The sequence below is a fragment of the Pristiophorus japonicus genome, chromosome 1 (genome assembly GCF_044704955.1).
Source record: "Pristiophorus japonicus isolate sPriJap1 chromosome 1, sPriJap1.hap1, whole genome shotgun sequence".
In the NCBI taxonomy this organism is placed as follows: domain Eukaryota; kingdom Metazoa; phylum Chordata; class Chondrichthyes; family Pristiophoridae; genus Pristiophorus; species Pristiophorus japonicus.
Window position 1 is genome coordinate 9,507,605 of NC_091977.1, and position 20,810 is coordinate 9,528,414.

Here is a 20,810-nt window from a genome sequence, read left to right on the forward strand (position 1 = left end):
AGCAAATAAAGGAAATTACATAGAAATATATTGGGCCAGAATATACCGTAAAAATAATGGTGCTCACTGTTATTTATTGGATGCTGGGTCATTGAATATATTTAAGGCGGAGATAGACAGATTTTTAAACGATAAGGGAATAAAAGGTTATGGGGAGCGGGTAGGGAGGTGGAGCTGAGTCCATGATCAGATCAGCCATGATCTTATTAAATGGCGGAGCAGGCTCGAGGGGTCAAATGGCCTACTCCTGCTCCTATTTCTTGTGTTCTTATGCACAAACCAGACAGCAACTTCAGGCGAGGACAGTTAAAACACAGAAATAAGGCATTTACAGCTGTAAGCTGCGTGAAAACAGCATCTTGCCATCTGGCCCCCCATTCAAATGTTTTGAACGGCGAGAAGTTCCTGGACTTATGTCGTAGGTACAGACTAAACTCGCCACAGAAGTTAGGGCTTGTCCATTTCAGTCTAAGTATCCTTTATAATGGCGTGATAAATCTCAATTACTGCCAAACAACCTCTCTGGCACTGAAAATTAACTTTTACAAATGTGGAGTCTCATTCCTTCAACCTTTAATTGTTGCTGGAGATTTGTTCTTAAATTTAATTTTTAAAATATTACTTTTTCTTTCCATCTCTTTTTTTTCTCTCTCCCTTAATCCAATCTTTCTTTTTCTCTCTGTACCTGATTTGACATTGAATTCACTATTCTAACTTACACTTCCTGGATCAGACTCTGCACTGCTCATTAACAATTCTTCAATCTGATTGGTTAAGGAGATATACAGTTACTTTCCCTGTTCGCACAGGTCCCTGATGCCCTGTAGATGCTCATGGAAATTAAATAGGCATGAGCAAGTCTAACGAACGGCAGGTATCATTCGTTCACTTGTTACAGTAAATTCTGGCCCATATATGTTCCAACATGGAAACTGGCCATTCAGCCCAAGTCCGTGTCTGTCTACCCTCCACACGAGCAGATTGTTCCAATCACATTTACCCACCCTGTTCTAATATCCCATCAATCCCTTTTCCTTCAACACCAACCCAATCAAATCTTAAATGCTGGCAATTTCTCCCTCAACCCTCTGCACATATCCACACTGAGCAGAGCCCTGAAATATATGCCTGGAAATCCCAGCCTCCCCTTGTCCGTACGAAGTTTCTACGGACTCAGGAAGGCATCGGAAAAGCTGGTTTTCAGCGCACAATGCGCATGCGCTGAAAACCGGCTTTTCTGATCTGTCAAGCTGGAGCTTGACAAATCCAACGCATATCGGGAGCGAGGACAGTTGCACAAGCAAAATTGCGGTATTTACCCATATCTTGCCCAACAAACGTCCTCAAAATTCTTGTGCCTGATAAAAGCAGGCGCATAGCCTACTTTTACAGGTGTAAGAGTTTAAAAGCATACAAAAATATAATTAAATTAAATTTATAAAAACACATTTTTTTTTAAATCCTGTCCAACACGATACATTTTTTTTTTAAACATAATTAAAAAAAACTTTTTTTTAAACTCGGAACATTTTTTTCCCTCCTCGAAGAGATTTATTAACTTTAATTTTAAATTAATGTGTGTTTTTTTTAACGATGTTTAGTGTGTTTGGGTTTTTCTCATTAATAGCAATGAGAACTTGTAGATATGAAGTTCTTATTTCTATTAATGAGAAAGCTGTGGAATACTGTACCTGATTGGCCGAGCAGTCACACGTGACTGCACCTTCTGCGTGGGAACCTGGAGGACGGGAGCGCGCTTTGCAGCGCGGGAAGAGAAGGCCTCCCCACCAGAATCCCACGCTCCTCCCGGACCACCAGGTACTTTCATAGAAATGTTTCAGGTCGGAGGCAACTGCCCGCGGGAAGCCTCCGACCGCAATTTCAGCCCCATTATTTCTAAGGCCTCTGCAATTTCCTCCCTAATCTTCCTCAGGATCCTAGAATGTATCCCACGGCACTTATTCTTCCTTTAGTTTAACTAACTAATCAAAAATGTTCCTTTTGTCTATCATAATAGCATTCATCTCACACTTAACCATTTTAGGATTCACCTCCACTTTGATATCCTTCTCTTTAGTTAAGACCAATGTAATGTACCTATTAAATGGACCTACAGTGTCAGATGTGGCTCAGTGGGCAGCACACTTGCCCGAGTCAGAAAGTTGTGGGTTCAAATCCCACTCCAGAGACTTGAGCACATAAATCTAGGCTGACATTCCAGTGCCGTCGGAGGTGCCATCTTTCGGATGAGACTTTAAACCGAGGCCCCGTCTGCTCTCTCAAGTGGATGTAAAATATCCCATGGCACTATTTCCAAGAAGAGCAAGGGAGTTATCCCCAGTCTCCTGGTCAATATTTAGCTATCAATCAATATAACGAAAGCAGATTATCTGGTCATCATCACACTGCTGTTTGTGGGAGTTTGCTGTGCACAAATTGGCTGCCGCGTTTTCCACATTCCAACAGTGACTACACTCCAAAAGTACTTCATTGGCTGTAAAGCACTTTGAGACATCCAGTGGTGGTGAAAAGTGTTAAATAAATATAAGTCTTTGTCTTTTATTAAATACCTTTGCCATTTTTCGATCACCGTCTATAAATTGACAATCCTCTCTGGGGGTCCCACCTCACTTTTAACAATTCACTTTTTACTGATCTACATGTAAAATAGCTCCTTTTGATGTTTTGAAAATGGTTTCCTCATACTCCCTCTTAGCTTTCCCTACCCTGACAGAACGTCTTCATTTATCATATTCTTCCGTTTTTTTCATTATTATTCTACATCCGTCATGGCTTTCTTCTTAAATTATAATTGGTTTTGAAACTCCATTTATCCATATCAACCTGACATGTTGTATTTAAAAAAAAAAACAGAACATACTTAATCTCTACTTTTGCAATCTCTTTGTAAAAGTATCCCACTTTCGCTATATAAATCGGTGTGCCAATTTCTCCTTCCACCTCACCTAGCTCACTCCTCAACTTTCTAAGATCTGCTCTAATCCAATCTGCTATTCTAATTTTTGTAAAGTTTCCCCTTTCTAATTGGATCTTAAACCTTATCATACTGTGATTAAACTGAACGACAACAACAACAACTTGCATTTATATAGCACCTTTAACATAGTAGAAATTCCCACAGCACTTCACAGGAGCATTATCAAACAAAATTTGACACCAAGCCACATAAGGAGATATTAGGGCAGAGCTTGGTCAGAGAGATATGTTTTAAGGAGTGTCTTAAAGGAGGAATGAGAGGTAGAGAGGCGGAGAGGTTTAGGGAGGAAATTCCAGAGCTTAGGGCCCAGGCATCTGAAGGCACAACCACCAATGGTGCAGCAATTAAAATCGGGGATGCTCCAGAGGCCAGAATTGGAGGAGCGCAGAGATATGGATAGGCGAGGCTATGGAGGTATTTGAAAAGGAGGCGACTGGAATCTGGAATAAAAACTTTCTTCATTGCAGGTAGAGGATCTTGGGCCACTCCAAAGAGAAATCCCAAGCATGAAAAGAAATACAAGCTCCATTTAGTATTTTTGTACCGATACACTACAAGGAAAATATCATTCTTAAACCGATATGTTTGAATGTTATATGATACGATTCTTGCGTGTGCTACTCTTAATCCAATCATCGCAAACTTCTCCAAACATTACCACCACCTGTGGCAGGCCTGTAACCACCAGTACAAGAATCTCAAACTTAAATAAAAACCAATTATATAGGTATGAAGGGTGAGTTGGCTAAGGTAGATTGGAAAAATAGATTAAAAGGTACGGCAGTAGATAAGCAGTGGCTAGCATTTAAAGAAATATTTCATAGTTCTCAACAAAAATATATTCCATTGAGAAACAAAAACTACACAGGAAAAGTGATCCATCCGTGGCTAACTAAAGAAGTAAAGGATAGCATTAGATTGAAAGAAGTTATTTATAATGTTGTGAAGAATAGTAGTAAGCCTGAGGATTGGGAGAGTTTCAGACACCAGCAAAGGATGACCAAATAACTGATAAAAAGGGAAGAAATAGACTATGAAAGAAAACTAGCAAGAATGTGGAATTTGCTACCATATGGAGTAGTTAGAATCATAGAAATTTACAACACGAGGCCATTTGTCCAATTGTGTCTGTGCCGGCTGAAAGAGCTATCCAGCATAATCCCACTTTCCAGCTCTTGGTCCAAATCTAGTTATTGACCTCTCCGCCAAGAGAACTAGTTCCTTCCTATCTATTCTATCTCGGCCCCTTATAACTTTATCATCATCATAGGCGGTCCTTCGAAATGAGGATGACTTGCTTCCATACTAAAAAGGTGTTTCAATGAAGGACCCGAACTACAACCTGAAGGGTGGAAGTTGCCTGTGCGTGGATTTTTTTTTATCGTGTGGTGACCGTTGCACACCACGTGGACTTGACAGAGCTAGGCCTTTATCCAGTGGCAAGGATTACCCAAGACGAGTGGAGACCAGCTCTGCTGCACGGACCTAGGGCGCACACGTATCGCAGTGTTGGCTGGCCCGTGCTGCCCCTGAACTCACGCCTCCCCTGGGCCCCAATCACGTCCCTCTACAGTCTCTCGCCGCTCCTTCGCCACAACCTCTCCGCTCCTGCTGTACCTGCCCACGCTCCAATCACCGACCTGGACCTTGATGATGTCCCTCTTCGCTGCCGTCGCCCTCCTGCACCAGTTCGCACTGTACCTTGCAGTGGTACGCCGCCACGCTGCCCATGGCTGCCTCTCGCTGCTCCTTTTATGGCCTCAACCTGCCGCTGATGGTCTCTCGCAGGTCGTGGCCTTATTTCAGAGGCCAAAACTTTATACACCTCAATTACGCCTCCCCTCAGATTCCTGTGACCCCAACCTCTCGTCAAGCTACAATACGCGGATGATGCCTGCGTCTGCGCACATTCAGAGGCTGAACTCCAGGACAGAGTCGACGTATTTACTTATCAAAGAGAGCCTTTTATCAACAAGAGCAGACATTGATGAAGAGATTCAACACCGCCTCCAATGCGCCAGCGCAGCCTTCGGCCGCCTGAGGAAAAGAGTGTTCGAAGACCAGGCCCTAAATCTACCACCAAGCTCATGGTCTACAGGGCTATAGTAATACCCGCACTTCTGTATGGCTCAGAGAAATGGACCATGGAGAGTAGATACCTCAAGTCGCTGGAGAAATACCACCAATGATGCCTCCGCAAGATCCTACAAATCCCCTGGGAGGATAGACCCACCAACATCAGTGTCCTCATTGAAGCACTGACCACACTTGATCAGCTCTGCTGGGCAGGCCACATCGTTCGATGCCAGACATGAGACTCCCAAAGCAAGCGCTCTACTCGGAACTCCTTCATGGCAAACGAGCCAAAGGTGGACAGAGGAAGCGTTTTGAGGTCACCCTCAAAGCTTCCCTGATAAAAGTGCAACATCCCCACCGACACCTGGGAGTCCCTGGTCAAAGACCACCCTAAGTGGAGGAAGTGCATCCGGGAGGGCGCTGAGCACCTCAGGTCTCGTCGCCAACTGCATGCAGAAGACAAGCGCAGGCAGCGGAAAGAACGTGCGGCAAACCTATTTCACCCTCCCTTCAACGGCTGTCTGTCCCACCTGTGGCAGGGACTGTGGTTTTCGTATTAAGACTGTTGAGCCACCTAAAGACTCATTCTAAGAGTGGAAGCAAGTCTTCCTCAATTCCGAGGGACTGCCTATGATGATGATGTGTCAGAGAAACTTCACACTTTCCAATCTTTCCTCATAGCTAAAATTTTCCAGTCCAAGTAAATCTCCCCCGTACCCTCGAATGCAATCACATCTTTCCTCTAATGTGGTGACCAGAACTATACGCAGTTGAGGCAAATAGCATAGATGCATTTACAGGGAAGATAGATAACCATCCATCATCGGCAGGCCCTCAGAATCGAGGAAGACTTGCTTCCACTCTTAGAATGAGTCCTTAGGTGGCTGAACAGTCCAATACAAGAGCCACAGTCCCTGTCACAGGTGGGACAGACAGTTGTTGAGAGAAAGTTCCCAGGTAACTATGACGGTGCGGCGTTCCGGGCTGTTGGGGTTGTCCATGAGGGTCCTGACATTCCAGGTCCCGAACTTCACATTAGAGTGGTGGAAGATGCTTGTGTGCGAGTTCTTTTAACTTGGGGTGGCCGTTGCACACCAGCCACCACACGGGTTTAGCTGAGCAAGGTCTTGGTCCAGTGGCAAGGGGGTCCAAGACGACTGGAGACCAGGCTCCACTGTATGGGCCTAGTTGCCCACGGCGAGATGTTGGCCGCAGGCTCAGCGCTGAGTAGCGCCCTTGATGGTAGGTGGTCCAAGGCTGGGTTGGGGGCAGGTATTGGGAGGGTCAGTGGCCCACTAGGGTTCAGAGCGGGGGTTGGGGGTGGGGGGCGGTCACAGCCTGAAGAACGAAGGTACAATCAAACTGCCGCAGAAAATGTGGTGAGATTATTCTGGTGGCTGCACATCTGTTGCAGAAGACGGGAGGGGATTAAGAGGAAGGGACCTGGTCAGGAAGAACAAGGAGCGGCAATATGATCTAAAGGGTACAATTTTAAAGGGGGTCCGTGAACAGAGAGACCTGGGGGTGTGTGTACACAAATATTTGAAGGTGGGAGGGCAGGTTAAAAAGCACACATTATCCTTGGCTTTATAAACAGAGGTATAGAGTACAGATAGATAAACACATGAGGGAGAAAATAGAAGTAAATGCTGATAGGGTGAGATAAAGTAAAGTGGAAAACCTCATGTGGAGCATAATTATCATAGACCTGTTGGGTCGAATGTCCTGTTTCTGTGTTGTATGTAAAAGCGCATTAAATACACCGAATTATTTTGAAGAGTAGAGACTGTTATGTGGGTAAGTATGACAGCGATTTCACACACAGCAAGATCCCACAAAGAGCAAACCAGATAATTGTTTTGTTTTTTTGAGGGAGGGGGTGGCATTGGTTGGCCATGGTGGTAACCCCAGGTTAACATCTCAACCAAAGGATGGATATATAATTAAATACAAAACCAACGGTAGGATTTGGTGCGAAATGTGAGTGGAGTGGGAAGGGAAAAAATGAGAAATTTTCACGTTGACTTAAGGGATGCTGGCAGTTTCGATGTAATTCCAAATACAGGAATACATCCCACAATTACTCACCATGACTGTAAACAACGTACTTCTGACGTTTTGAGAAACACAGTCCTGTTCTCCCTCTCTCCCTTTGTGATTAAAAAGACGCAATTATATTGAATTCAACTGTTACTAAAAAAAACTACTTTCCCCAAATTAATTCCCGTTACTTCCATGCGTATGATCCATTCTCAAATGAATATATGAAAGTTCTCCTTCAAGTAAGTTGTTGTCTCCTACAGGAAACATTTAACTTGCTAAGATTTTCCAGTTGAGGGGAGAATTATAATCAGTGAAAATAAAATTAGCCCTCCACAAAATCCAACTCCAGAATTTGGCACAAATCCAACAGAGGTGGCTTTGGTCGGAAGAAGGAAAACTTGCCAACAGCTGGTGATGGTTTTGACAAACAAAATGGAACAAATGAAAGAGGCGGTTAGTTAAATATAACAGGATGGGATAGAATTGATCGCAATTGCAGCTCACTTACATTCCCGCACTGCCGCCGCTCCGGGAGGGGAGGGGAGGGGGGCGGCACACGCACAGCAACTGATGGTCGACTTTTTACATCACATCACAAAATATCTCGACAGCACCCGCTTTTTCTTTCTTTATCTTCACAGCGGCTATTGGGGTGGGGGGGGGGGGGGGGATTTTCCCCGCGACCTGTCCTCTACACCCAGCCCGATCTCTCTCTATCTCTGTCTCTTTCTCTCTCACCGTCTGTTTGCCCGCACACTGACAGCACAGCACAGCGGCAGCGAGAGCGCGCACGCAAGCCAAGTGAGATCGGGCGGCGCCCCTCCACCCCGAGACACCGCGTGCGTGCGCGGCCGCGCGTAAGTGTCTGTGCTGCACGGGACAAGCACTCGCTCGCACGCGCACGCCCTGGGCTGGGAGCGTGCAGCCATCGTCGCGCGAGGGGCGCGAGCTCGCCCCGAGGACCGTTGGTCCAGCTCGCGCGAGCCGCTCGTTCAAATCCCCAGGGAATAATAATAGCAACTTTTATTTGTATAGCGCCTTTAACGTAGTAAAATGTCCCAAGGTGCTTCAACAACAGTGTTACAAGACAAAACAGAATAAATTTGACATCTGAGCCACAGAAGAAATTAAGTCAGGTGACCAAACGCCTGGTCAAAGAGGTAACATAGAAACATAGAAAATAGGTGCAGGAGTAGGCCATTCGGCCCTTCTAGCCTGCACCGCCATTCAATGAGTTCATGGCTGAACATGCAACTTCAGTACCCCATTCCTGCTTTCTCAGCATACCCCTTGATCCCCCGAGTAGCAAGGCTTCATCTAACTCCTTTTTGAATATATTTAGTGAATTGGCCTCAACAACTTTCTGTGGTAGAGAATTCCACAGGTTCACCACTCTCTGGGTGAAGAAATTCCCCCTCATCTCGGTCCTAAATGGCTTCCCCCTTATCCTTAGACTGTGTCCCCTGGTTCTGGACTTCCCCAACATTGGGAACATTCTTCCTGCATCTAACCTGTCTAACCCCGTCAGAATTTTAAACGTTTCTATGAGGTCCCCTCTCATTCTTCTGAACTCCAGTGAATACAAGCCCAGTTGATCCAGTCTTTCTTGATAGGTCAGTCCCGCCATCCCGGGAATCAGTCTGGTGAACCTTCGCTGCACTCCCTCAATAGCAAGAATGTCCTTCCTCAGGTTAGGAGACCAAAACTGTACACAATACTCCAGGTGTGGCCTCACCAAGGCCCTGTACAATTGTAGCAACACCTCCCTGCCCCTGTACTCAAATCCCCTCGCTATGAAGGCCAACATGCCATTTGCTTTCTTAACCGCCTGCTGTACCTGCATGCCAACCTTCAATGACTGATGTTTTAAGGAGCGTCTTAAAGGAGGAGGAGGAGGAGGAGAGAGAGGCGGAGAGGTTCAGGGAGGGAGTTCAAGAGCTCGGGACCGAACCGCTGGAGGCACGGCCACCGATGGTTGAGCAGTCATAATGTGGGATGTTCACGAGGCCAGAATTTGAGGAGCGCAGACACCTCGTGGGGTTGTGAGGCTGAAAAAGATTACATGGAGGGATTTGTAAACCAGGATGGGAATCTTGAAATCGAGGCGTTGTTTAACCGGGAGCCAGTGTAGGTGAGAAAGCACAGTGGGTGATGGGTGAGCGGGACTTGGTGCGAGTTAGGACACGGGCAGCCGAGTTTTTGGATGACTTCCAAGTTTACACAGTGTGGAATGTGGGAGGCCGGCCAGGAATGAGTTGGGAGTAGTCAACTCTAGAGGTAACAAAAGCATGGGTGAGGGTTTCAGCAGCAGAAGAGCTGAGGCAGGGGCGGAGGCGGGCAATGTTACAGAGGTGGATAAAGGCGATGCCGTGGATACTGAGATGAGGAGAAATTTCTTCTCTCAGAGGGATGTAAATCTGTGGAATTTGCTGCCCCAGAGAGCTGTGGAAGCTGGGTCATTGAATAAATTTAAGACAGAGATAGACAGTTTCCCGGGATGGCGGGACTGACCTATCAAGAAAGACTGGATCAACTGGGCTTGTATTCACTGGAGTTCAGAAGAATGAGAGGGGACCTCATAGAAATGTTTAAAATTCTGACGGGGTTAGACAGGTTAGATGCAGGAAGAATGTTCCCAATGTTGGGGAAGTCCAGAACCAGGGGACACAGTCTAAGGATAAGGGGGAAGCCATTTAGGACCGAGATGAGGAGGAATTTCTTCACCCAGAGAGTGGTGAACCTGTGGAATTCTCTACCACAGAAAGTTGTTGAGGCCAATTCACTAAATATATTCAAAAAGGAGTTAGATGAAGTCCTTACTACTAGGGGAATCAAGGGGTATGGTGAGAAAGCAGGAATGGGGTACTGAAGTTGCATGTTCAGCCATGAACTCATTGAATGGCGGTGCAGGCTAGAAGGGCCGAATGGCCTACTCCTGCACCTATTTTCTATGTTTCTATGTTAACCAATAAGGGAATAAAGGGTTATGGGGAGCGGGCAGGGAAGTGGACCTAAGTCCATGATGGGATCAGCCATGATCGTATTAAATGGCAGAGCACGCTCGAGGGGCCGTATGGCCTACTCCTGCTCCTATTTCTTATGTTCTTATATGTGGCTGGAAACTCATTTCAGGGTCAAATTTGACACCTAGGTTCCCAACAGTCATGTTCACGCTCAGATTGGTGCTAAGGAGAGGGATGGAGTCAGTGATTAGGGAACGCAGTTTGTGGCGAGGAGCAAAGATAATGGCCCAGAAATTCCTCTAGGGGTCTTCCCGCGGGCAATTTCCTCCTCGCTGGATATTTTTTACGAATTTACCTGGTGGTCTAGGAGGCGCCCTGATTTCCAATGGGGAGGCCTTCTCCACACGCTCCCTTGCAGAGGGTCCCGACGCAGAAGATGTCGTCATGTGTGACTGCTCAGCCAATCAGGTAAGTATTTGACAGGTTCCCATTAATAGTCCTGAGACTCGTGTATCTACGAGTTCTCAGTGCTATTAATGGGAACGAAAGCAATCACACAAAATAATAAAAAATAAAAAACAGACCACACATATTTAAATTAATTGAAATTAAAGTTATTATGTCTTATAAAAATAAAATATTTTCCCGATTTAAAAAAAAAAGTTTTTTTTTAATGGTTAAAAATAATCTTACCGTAGTGGGGAGGGTTTTTAAGAATAACGTGTTTTTATAACTTTATTTTAAAATGTTTTTGTTTATTTTTAAACACTTGCACTTGTAAAAGTAGGCTATACGCCTGCTTTTTCAGGCGCAAGATTTTTGAGGACATTTGCTGGGCAAGATATCGGTAAATATCGTAAATCTTGCCCTGCAAATGTCCTCGCTCCCGATCTGCGGATAATCTGTCAAGCCAGAAACTTGACAGATCTGAAAAGCCGGTTTTCAGCACATGTGCATTGCGTGCTGAAAACTGGCTTTTCCGATGCCTTCCCGAGTCCGTAGAAACTTCGTACGGACCCGGGACATCGGAATTCCAGCACCATTGGCTTCGGTCTTCCCAATATTTAATTGGAGAAAATTTCTGCTCACCCAGTACTGGATGTCAGACAAGCAATCTGACAATTTAGATATCAAGCAGGGGGTCAACAGAAGTGGTGGAGAGGTAGAGCTGGGTGTTGCCGGCATACATGTGGAAACTGACTCCGTGTTTTCGGATGATATTGCCAAGGGGCAGCATGTAGATGAGAAATAAGAGGGGACCAAGGGAAGATCATCATAGGCAGTCCCTCAAAGCGAGGATGACTTGCTTCCACTCCAAAAAGGGACGCGTTCACAGGTGTTTCAATGAAGGACCTAATATTCCAGATCCCGAACTACATCTTGAAGGTGGAAGATACCTGTGCGTGGATTTTTTTAACGTGTGGTGGCCATTGCAAACCAGCCACCACACGGGCTTGACAGAGCTAGGTCTTGGTCCAGTGGCAAGGATTACCCAAGACGACTGGAGACCAGCTCTGCTGCATGGACCTAGCGCGCACACATCGCAGTGTGGGCTGGCCCGTGCTGCCCAGGGCCCTCGCCTCTTCTGAGCCCCAAACTCACACTTCTCCTGGGCCCGTCACTTCCCTCTACGGACCCTTGCCGCTCCTTCACCCCTCCTGCTGTGCCTGCCCGCGCTGCAATCAACGACCTGGCTTCGCAGCCGTTGCCCTCCTGCAGCAGCACGCGCTGCTTCCTGGAGTGGCATGGCACCGCACGCTGCTCCCTCCAATGGCGTGCGGCGGCCCGGACCGGAAATCGGCGCGGTCCCGGCCTGCAAGACCATCAGCAAGGGAAGATACCGATGAATTGGTCGGTTCGGCAGAGAAGTAGCAAATAGAATTCAATCTGGAAAAGTGTGAGGTATAAAAAAAATACAGAAAAATGCTGGAAATCTCAGCGGGTCAGGCAGCATCTGTGGCGAGAGAAACAGAGTTAGCATTTCGGGTCGATGACCCTTGGTCCGAACTGGCAAGTGTTCGGAAAGAGCACATTCTTACATTCTACACCTAGCATCTTCAGAGTTGCCTGCATGAGACTTCACAGGGGCAATCGCCCCTGTGAAGTGACTCCCCTGATCGGACTCCACATACTGTGGTAGCCCCCACCTAGAGAACGTTTCTCTCACTAGAATCCTTGCGGTCCCCACAGCTGTGCCTGTTCAGCAAGGGAAGGCTTCTACCCATTTAGAAAACACATCTACCAGGACCAGGCAGTTCTTGTAACCACCCTGCGCGATGGGCAATGGCCCGATATAATCAACCTGTATGGACTGCCATGGTCCCTCCACTCTCCTAGTGTGTCCCATGGATACCTTCCTTTTCTGGGGGTCAAGATTGCAGCACACACCAAGCAATCCGCGCAGAAATCGCGGACGTCCTCCCTCAGTTGCGGCCACCAGCCTACCTGTTCCACCCGTTGCCAAATGGTCTCCAGCCCGGGGTGCCTCACTCATGGACCCTCGTGGGCCAACTGAAGGAATTCTCTCTGGTACTACTGTGGAACTACCTACTGTTCCCCTCTGAAAACCATCCCTTCCTTTACTGTAATGCCTGCCACTCCATTTGGACCCTCGACCTTATCTCCCTTAGCCAGCGTCTCCAGAACAGTCTTTAGGACGGGATCCTGTGTCTGGACCATCTTTAGGTCTGGGGCCAATGCTATCCCTGCACTCCCTTGTGTCCCACCTCTGTCTCTGATCGCTGCTACCGGACTCGACCCATAAGGATCCCAAAATGTGCCCATTCGAGCACCTTCCTTGGCCAGTACGTCGGCCTGCTGATTGCCCTCTGCACGGGGTTCTGTCTTAGAATGGGCCTTGACTTTGTGGATATAGAAATCTCCTTGGGTTCCTATCGATGTTATGATCTGTTGCAACAATAGCTTGGTTGCAAGGGGTCTGCAGATGTCAACCCGCGATGAGACCAAATGGCTAAATATTCTGTACATGAATTGCAAGTGAACATGCTGAGCGAGCAAATCGTGCAGGGTGTAGGGAACTCTTCGGGGTGAGTAACTACATACACCACCACGATAGTTCAGCGTGCTGGGCGCTCATGGTGCTCGGGAGTTTAATGGCTTTGGAAATGCCCGCCTTTGGGTAAAAAATCACGCATCCAGTGAGTCGCTCCCCTGCCACCACTGTACTAGACCCGTCTACATAGATCTCGTGGCCCGTGAGATGGAGCCCAGCCCGAAACCCTATGTCTATGTCCCATACTCCTTCAACAGAACATTTGTGAGCCACCCTGGGTAGATCAAATTTGCAGCGAGCTTGGGCTCACAGAGGCCTTTCACGCTCAATTCATCTGTGAGAGCAATATAGTCCAGCGAGCAATGCGTGCACTGCTCACCGTGCAGTCCTTTATCCTCCCATCCAGAAGCATCTGAGTGGGCATATGATGGGTTAGGAGAGTTATCGGGGACACCCCCGTGAAGATTTGTGATCTCTTCACAGCCCAATGGGTGGCGAGCAGGTGCCTCTCACAATTGGAATACCCCCTCTCTACATCTGTGAGGATTCTTGATGAGTATACCATAGGCCTCAGCTTGCCATGCCGCTCCTGGAGCAGCACTGCGCTCAAACTGTCCCCTGTGGCAGCTACCTCCAAAAAGAACTCCTCTCCCCCATCAATCACTCCGAAAGCCGGTGCGGTCTGCAGATCTCTCTTCAGACGATTAAAAGCTGCCATTCAGTCCTCATCCCACTCCCAGCCCACTCCTTTGTGGAGGAGCCGGAGTAAAGGGACTGCCGTAGCGGCATAGTCCTCTATGAAATCCCTGCAGTACCCTGTGAGTCCCAGGAAGGATCTTACCCCCGTTACCGTGGTCAGGACAGGTAGTTCCTGTACCGCCTTCCTCCTCACCTCATCGATGGCCCTCTCCCCAGCATGCACGGTCAGCCCGAGGAATTTTACTTCCTGCTGGCCGATCTGTGCTTTCCTGGGATTGACCTTGAACCCAGCTTCCTTTAACAGACTCAGCAGCTCAGCCAGCAGTGGGCCATGCTCCTCCCCCTTGTCAGAGAACAAAAGCAGGTCGCCCACGTACTGCACAAGCTGCTGCGGTCTGCTGAACACTTGTAAACAGTTGGCCATACATTGGTGGAAAATAGAAGGACTGTTATGAAACCCTTGGGGAAGGCAGGTCCATGTGTACTGCTGACTCTTGAAAGTTAATGCGAACTTATACTGGTCCTCCCTTCTGAGAGGAATAGGTCAGAATCCGTTCGAAATGTCCAGCACCGTAAATGTTTTCACGGTTGCTGGGATACTCCCGATCAGGTCGGCTACAGCTGCGACGGTGGGGCCACAGGCTGGGATGTTCTTGTTAAGAACCTGATAGTCCACAGTGGCTCTCCATGAATTGTCCGGTTTCTTAACCGGCCAAATCGGAGAGTTCACATGGGTCGCTATGGGTCTCAACACACCCTGCTCAACCAATGAAACCAATGACGTCTCTAAATCCGCCTCTGCCTCTCTGAGGAAGTTGTACTGTTCTGTGGTCGGGCCACGGGGTCTCCTTCTACTCTGACCTCCACCCCTGCTACCCTCCCGCAGTCGTGCTGGTGTGTAGCGAATGCCTCGATGTTGGCTCGCACATCCGCTCTGTACTCCGCCAGGGCAGAAATGACCAAAAGTTCAAGGTCATAACTACCCTTGGGCTTCATCGTACACACGGTTCCCTTGCCTTGCTTCCCTGGTATAACTACCACCTCCTTCTCCTTTCCCATGCATACTGCTCCCTATAGACAGTGATTCCGGAAATCCACCAATATCTTGTGGGCCAGTATGAAGTCTGCCCCCAAAATGTCTATTCCCTCCCGCTCCCACTGATTCAGGACACATTTCCACTCCGCATGGAGTGTTCCCAGATCGATGGCTAGCGGGATGGAGAAAGACCCCGTTTGTTTGTTCCCGGTGAACCCTACTAAATTACACGGGACCCCGTTCGATAGAGGTGATGTGGAAGGTTATCCGCATAGACAATAGTGCTTGAAGCTCCATTGTCCAGCAGATAGGTCCCTTGCACCTTCTCCACCCCCATCTTCACGCATGGTCTTTTCCAAGCATCATAACTTAGTGGGCAGAAGTAAACAGGCTGAGAAGCCCCTAGTCATGGGTCGGGATTGTTCGGGGCAGATAGGAGTATGCTGCCTGCTGCCACGTCCACCCTACCTGCCGGAAAGACTGCGCGGAGAGCAGCCACTAATACCGCGAATGGATCAGTGCTGCTTCCCGCTACAGCTGCGGCTTTCCGCGCTGGCGCTGGAGGATCCCCTTTCCCGCTCCTTTTGTCAGGGGCTGGGCAGTCTTTCCTCCAGTGCCCTTTACTTCCACACCCATAACAACCCTGTTTCTTTTTTGAGCTACCCTCTTCCTGGCGCCACTCTTTTCTAACATTGCCTCCACTAGGCTTTAACTCATGCACTCTGCCCTTTGGTTTGTCATCCTCACCCCGACCATTTTTAAAAGAGAGAGTTAACTGCCGGATCACCCCTCTTCTGTGGTCTGGGGATCCCTGGAATCGAACCACCCCTCTGCTTTGGCCTTGAGCCTGGGCAGGCTGTTCGTCGCCAGGGTCCTCAGCCAATGAGCCCTAGGCTTCCCCTGCAGCTGCGACCGGTCGGGCACCCCCGCACAGGCACTTCTGCGACAGCCTGCGGTGCCTTCCCAGCTAACTGCAGTGTCCTTTCCATTCGGGAGAAGGGACTTCCATCATTGAGGCCCATAGCCTCTACATGTCATCCTTTATCCCCTCTAATGTACCCTGCCCTCTCTTGCTACCCGCTGAGAGCAACTAGTACAACCTACTATCCAGGGAAAACAAAAGTAATTTGGCTGACTCAGCTTCGTTACAATTATTGATCCCCAGCCCCCCGCCCCCCCTCACCTGCTCTACATCTGTAAAATGGACAGATGGGTCGCCTTTGCTGGTCAGTTGGTCAGGTTAGAGACCATTGCCTGCAGCTGGGAGGTCGTATATGGGACCACAAAGTCACCCTGCAGTGGTCCTTGCTCTTGACCGCCTACGAGTGCACTGTATTTCCGCTGCCGGACAGGGCACATGGGTCCTGGTCCCGGCACTTTGGACGGTGGTTGAGCATTCTCCTCTGCTTCACAGTCCTCCTTATCTTTCCCCTGCTCTTCCTCATCTACCCAGGCCATTTCCGGAGCTACCAAACAGACCATCCCTTTGGCCTTAGATAGAGCATCGGTTAAATTCCGGATCTGCTCCTGGCAAGGACCATATCAAAACCTTTAGTGCTGGCGACTCTATATGCCACCTGAATATCCTTCAACAGCTCTTCCAGCGCCTTTACCTCACTCAACAAATGAATGTTCTCCTCCCTAACCATTTGCCTCAGTTACCTGCCATTACAGGAACTCCTTATGGTTACGGAAGGTTTCCTCCTGGCTTATTCTTCCCCTCTTCTCATCCCTTAGCTGCGTGCATAACCTGCTCCCTACTTCAGCTCTTGCGTCTGACTGTGCCTCAGACTCCCTGAGCTCTGCCTCTAACTTACCAACCTGCTCATCTAGCAGTTGGACTTGTCTTTTTAGAGAGACGAGTCATATCGCCTTTTCAATGCTACGCCTATGCTCCTTGCCCTTCGTCCATTTTGCCACTGCGTCTAGCGCGTAACAAGCCGAGCACCCAGTTCTTAGTGATGTTAACCTTCTTAAATACATATAAAGAAATCCCTTCCTCCATTTGGGATCTTTCACCAGAAGCACTGTCCATGACGGATTTACACTCCTTTAACCCGCGTCCTGCCGCGGTCGCCAAGAGATGTAAGCGGTTTTGATCCTAGCCCAATTGCTAGACAGACAGTTCGAATCATCGCCGCCTTATGAAAGTTCTAGACCCGGGAATTATTATTCCGAGTGTAAATGAAATGAGTCACGGACAGGAATGCTTCGGTGAAAAATCTTATATTTATTTGGTCTAACATACACTGGCTAAAACATACACTACTAAACAAAATCACTGTCTCTGTGGAGAATAAAACCCAGGTTACAAACAACATACATACAGTACAGAAATGAGGCCTAGTAACATGCAGTAATTCCCTGGTGGATTCTAACTCTACCCCTACCAACGAATTACCTTCCCCAGAATAGCCCTGAAAAGCTTCACTTCTGAGAAAACCCTGAGCCCTTAGCCAGCTTGCCTGGGATATCTGGTTACTGGCTTGGGACACTTGCGACCATGCTCACCATCACACGCAGCCAGTTTCCTTTCTCAGCTCAGCTGTGGGAAGTCACTGTCTGGTCTTCAATCTCGGTGGCTTCTTCTGCGATACTGCGGCCCCTTCCTCTGGTACATCAATCTAGGTGGAGCGAGAAGGAGAGAGGGCTCTCTCTAGATACAAGCTGCAAGCTCCAAGCTTCAAGCTACAAGCTAAAAATAAAATGGAAAAGACCCTGTCTTTATGGGAGTCTTGCTACCTCTATCTTTCCCGCCAATCTTTAAAATCCCTTTGTTCTAATAGTGTAGATGAACAAAGGGACCTTGGAGTGCTTGTCCACAGATCCCTGAAAGTAGCAGGCCAGGTGGATAAGGTGGTTAAGAAGTCATACGGAATGCTTGCCTTTATTGGCCAAGGCATAGAATATAAGAGCTGGGAGGTTATGCTTAAATTGTATAATACTTTGGTTAGGCCACAGCTGGAGTACTGCATGCAGTTCTGGTCACCGTATTATAGGAAGGACATGATTGCATTAGAGAGGGTGCAGAGGAGATTTACTAGGATGCTGCCTGGAATGGAGAATCTTAGCTATGAGAACAGATTGGATAGGCTGGGTTTGTTCTCATTGGAACAGAGGAGGTTGAGAGGAGACCTCATTGAGGTGTACAAAATATTGAGAGGCCTGGACATAGTGGATAGTAAGGGCCTATTTCCATTAGTGGAGGTGTCTATTACAAGGGGGCATAGTTTTACGGTGGTTGGTAGAAGGTTTAGAGGGGATTTGAGGGGAGGCTTCTTTGCGCAGAGGGTTGTGGGAATCTGGAACTCGCTGCCTGGAAGAGTGGTGGATGCAGGAACCCTCACCATTTGTAAGAGATGGCTGGATGGGCACTTAAAGTGCAGTAACCTGCAGGGTTACGGACCTAGAGCTGGTAATTGGGATTAGACTGGATGACCTTTTGTTGGATGGTGCAGATATAATGGTAAGTACTGCAGAGAATAGAATATGGCCAGGGTGATCTCCTGGACTAGTGTCAATCGCCTAGATGGGTCGGAGAGGAATTTTCCCAGATTTTTTCTCCCTAAATTGGCTTGGGTTTTTATCTGGTTTTTGCCTCTCCCAGGAGATCACATGGCTTCGGTTGGGATGGAGTGTAGATGTTTTCAGTATAATGGGTGTCACAGTTGTGTGAGGCGGATTGGTTGGACTGGGTGCTCTTTGCCTTTTCGTCATTGTTCATAGGTTTATATGTGACCTTAGGGCTGCTGACCAAGGGCCATGTGGCTCTTTGTCGGCCGGCGCGGACACGATGGGCCGAAATGGGCTCCTTCTGCGCTGTAAATTTCTATGTTTCCATGTTTCTCCGGATTGAATTCCATTGTGCCCACCTGACCTATATATTGATATCTTCCTGAAGTCTATAGCTTTCTTATTCATTGTCAACCACATGGCCAATTTTTGTATCAATTGGAAACTTTTTAATCATACCCCTACATTCAAGTCTAAATCATTGATATATACCAGAAAAAGCAAGGACCTAGTACTGAGCCCCACTGGATACAGCCTTCCAGTCATAAAAAATCAACCATTACCTTTTGCTTCCTGCCTCTGAGACAATTTTGGATCCAACTCGCCACTTTGCATTGGATCTGGAGTTTACTCCTGGTGCCATGAGCTAGTGAGTACAGAAATAGGAGGATAGAGCAAAAACAGGAAGGCAGATTATTATCTGAATGGTGACAGATTAGTAAAAGGGGAGGTGCAACGAGACCTGGGTGCCATGATACATCAGTCATTGAAGGTAGGCATGCAGGTACAGCAGGCAGTAAAAAAAGCAAATGGCATGCCGGCCTTCATAGCGAGGGGATTTGAGTATAGGAGCAGGGAGGTCTTGCTGCAGTTGTACAGGGCCTTGATGAGACCACACCTTGAATATTGTGTTCAGTTTTGGTCTCCAAATCTGAGGAAGGATGTGTTTGCTATTGAGGGAGTGCAGCGAATTGGCTGGAATAGACTGGCGAGTGATACTTAAAGGGTTGACAGAGGATAGGCAATGGCAAACATTTAAAGATCACATGGATGAACTTCAACAATTGTACATCCCTGTCTGGAGTAAAAATAAAACGGGGAAGGTGGCTCAACCATGGCTAACAAGGGAAATTAAGGATTGTGTTAAATCCAAGGAAGAGGCATATAAATTGGCCAGAAAAAGCAGCAAACCTGAGGACTGGGAGAAATTTAGAATTCACCAGAGGAGGACAAAGGGTTTAATTAGGAGGGGGAAAATAGAGTATGAGAGGAAGCTTGCTGGAAACATAAAAACTGACTGCAAAAGCTTCTATAGATATGTGAAGAGAAAAAGATTAATGAAGACAAACGTAGGTCCCTTGCAGTCAGAAACAGGTGAATTTATAATGGGGAACAAAGAAATGATGGACCAGTTAAAGAAATACTTTTGGTTCTGTCTTCATGAAGGAAGACACAAATAACCTTCCGGAAATACTAGGGGACCGAGGGTCGAGTGAGAAGGACGAACTGAGGGAAATCCTTGTTGGGCGGGAGGTTGTGTTGGGGAAATTGATGGGATTGAAGGCTGATAAATCCCCGGGGCCTGATAGTCTGCATCCCAGAGTACTTAAGAAAAAATTTCTAAAAATAGTGGATGCATTGGTGATCATTTTCCAATAGTCTTATCGATTCTGGATCGATTCCTATGGACTGGAGGGTAGCTTATGTAACACTACTTTTGAAGAAAGGAGAGAGAGAGAAAACAGGTAATTATAGACCGGTTAGCCTGACATCAGTAGTGGGGAGATAGCAGCACATTTGGAAAGAAGTGATGGGATCGGTCCAAGTCAGCATAGATTTATGAAAGGGAAATCCTGCTTGACAAATCTTCTAGAATTTTTTGAGGATGTAACTCGTAGAGTGGACAAGGGAGAACCAATGGATGTGGTGTATTTGGACTTTCAAAAGGCTTTTGACTAGGTCCCACAGAAGAGATTGGTGTGCAAAATTAAAGCATATGGTATTGGGGGTAATGTACTGACATGGATAGAGAACTGGTTGGCAGACAGGAAGCAGAGAGTCGGGATAAACGGGTCCTTTTCAGAATGGCAGGCAGTGACTAGTGGGGTACCGCAGGGCTCAGTGCTGGGACACCAGCTCTTTACAATATACATTAATGATTTGGATGAGGGAATTGAGTGTAATATCTCCAAATTTGCAGATGACACTAAGCTGGGTAGCAGTGTGAGCTGTGAGGAGGACGCTAAAATGCTGCAGGGTGACTTGGACAGGTTAAGTGATTGGGCAAACACGTGGTAGATGCAGTATAATATGGATAAATGTGAGGTTATCCACTTTGGTGGCAAAAACACAAAGGCAGAATATTATCTGAATGTCGGCAGATTAGGAAAAGGGGAGGTGCAGCGAGACCTGGGTGTCATGGTACATCAGTCATTGAAAGTTGGCATGCAGGTTCAGCAGGCGGTGAAG

General features: G+C 47.4%; 1 protein-coding gene across 1 annotated transcript in view; it reads right to left on the reverse strand.

The window, feature by feature from the left end:
- Nucleotides 1-7,855, reverse strand: part of lifra (LIF receptor subunit alpha a) — a 239,065-nt gene extending 231,210 nt beyond the window's left edge. Inside the window, exon 1 of the mRNA XM_070877348.1 lies at nt 7,626-7,855. The gene's annotated coding sequence lies outside the window, so the exon portion shown is untranslated. The remainder of the gene's footprint in view (nt 1-7,625) is intronic.
- Between the last annotated feature and the right edge of the window lie 12,955 nt (nt 7,856-20,810).